Source organism: Montipora capricornis, chromosome 7, assembly GCF_036669925.1.
Source record: "Montipora capricornis isolate CH-2021 chromosome 7, ASM3666992v2, whole genome shotgun sequence".
In the NCBI taxonomy this organism is placed as follows: Eukaryota; Metazoa; Cnidaria; class Anthozoa; order Scleractinia; family Acroporidae; genus Montipora; species Montipora capricornis.
In genome coordinates this window covers 49,816,684-49,818,730 of record NC_090889.1, presented here as the reverse complement: position 1 = coordinate 49,818,730, position 2,047 = coordinate 49,816,684, and the positions used below count along the sequence as shown (strand labels likewise).

The following is a 2,047-nucleotide window of genomic DNA, read 5'->3' as shown; positions in this document are numbered from 1 at the left end:
AAGTGAACGAGTTATTGCAAAAAGGGGCCATACAAAAGACCCCTTTTACCAGAGACGGTTTTTACAGCCGCCTGTTTCTTGTACCCAAAAAGGGAGGATCTGTGCGTCCGGTGATAGACCTAAGTTCTTTGAACAAGTTCATTGTAAACGAGCATTTCCAGATGGAAAACCTCAGTTGCCTAAAGACGTTGCTTTTACCAGGAGATTTTATGACAAATATAGATGTAAAAGATGCTTACCTTTCTGTGCCCGTGCATGAGACTTCCCGAAAGTGCCTTTGCTTCATTTGGAAGGGAACTTGTTACCAGTTCAAAGCTCTTCCATTCGGCCTGTGTTCAGCCCCCAGAATTTTTACGAAAGCTCTAAAACCTGTTGCTTCATTCCTGAGAAGGAAGGCCATTCGAGTCCTTATATACCTGGACGACTTTCTTCTTTTGGCTGCAACAGTGGAGGAAGCTGTGAAAAATACTCAACTGGTAGTGAGTCTCCTTCAGTCCCTTGGTTTGACAATAAACCTCAAGAAATCATTACTGATTCCAACACAAGCGATAACCTTCCTGGGTTTCCAAATAGACTCAACGTGCATGATGCTATCTCTCCCGGCAGAAAAAACCGACAAAATTCTAGACTGTTGTCACCGTCTGCTCGTTTCTCAAAGTATCCCATTGCGAAACCTAGCAAGTTTAATAGGTCTGTTAGAGTCCTCGAGACCAGCCATTTGGTGAGCTCCACTTCACTTTCGTCACTTGCAATCAGACCTGATAAGGGGCCTACAAATGAACCAGGAGTCTTACGACTCCTTGATTGCCCTGTCACCGAGTGCCAGAGTAGAACTTGCTTGGTGGTTGAGACACACCCTCAATGCAAACGGCAGTCCTGTACACCTTCCTCTGCCTGATATGATCTTCACAACCGACGCCTCCAAGAAAGGTTAGGGTGCAGTGCATCAATCCTTTCAGACCAATGGCAGATGGTCCCAAGAAGAGTCTCTCCAACACATCAATTATCTAGAGCTAAAGGCGTCCTTTTTGGCCTTGAAAGCCTTTCTCAAAGACAAGTCTCATGTATCCGTGTCTCTGCAACTAGACAACACTACCGCCATCGCTTACATCAACATCAAAGGGGGTACACGTTCCCCCCAACTTATGACTCTGGCATTAGAGATGTGGGATTGGTGTCAGGAAACAGACATCCTTGTGATAGCTTCTCACATCCCAGGAAGAGACAACGTCTCAGCGGACAAGGAGTCCAGAGAATTCACGGACATGAGCGAGTGGAAGTTGGACCCAATAATTATTCAGCCTTTTCTGCCGAATTGCAAGACCGATCTATTTGCGAGTCGTCTAACCAGTCAACTCGCGGCTTACATCAGTTGGAGACCCGACCCAGGAGCCATCCACACCGACGCCTTCACGATCAACTGGGCTACTCTACGGGGCTATGCCTTCCCCCCCCCTCCCCCCTTCAATCTGATATCGAAAACCCTAACGAGGGTAACAATCGACCAAACGGAACTAATTCTCGTTGCTCCAGTTTGGCAAGCCCAGCCCTGGTGGCCGGTTCTGCTGAGACTTCTAATATCCCAGCCAGTGTTGCTCCCGAACAGTCCAACCCTGTTAACGGATCCGACCGACCTGAACCACGTTCATCCAATGTATCCTCGTCTTCACTTGGCCGTGTTTCACATCTCTACCAATGTTTCCAAGCTGAGGGCATTCCAACAAACGTTGCCGACCTACTCATCGCAGCAACTCGTACCTCCACACACAAAACCTACGAGTCTAGTTGGAACCGTTGGTGCCGCTGGTGTTCTGGACGGCAAATTGATCCTCTTTCATCATCTATAAGTGACATTCTAATCTTCTTAACAGAAGTCTTTAACGAAGGCTTAGCGTACCGATCACTTAACGTCCTTCGTTCTGCTATTTCGTCAACTCATCCAAAGATAGACGGTTTCTCAGTGGGTCAGCATCCTTACGTTACTAGGCTCCTTAAAGGAGCTCTCAATAAACGTCCTCCAAAACCCACACTGGACGAAAAAACGGAT

At 47.3% G+C, this 2,047-nt stretch overlaps 1 pseudogene; it reads left to right on the top strand.

The window, feature by feature from the left end:
* The first annotated feature begins 776 nt into the window (after positions 1 to 776).
* Positions 777 to 1,847, top strand: LOC138056245 (uncharacterized; annotated as a pseudogene).
* Positions 1,848 to 2,047: the final 200 nt, after the last annotated feature.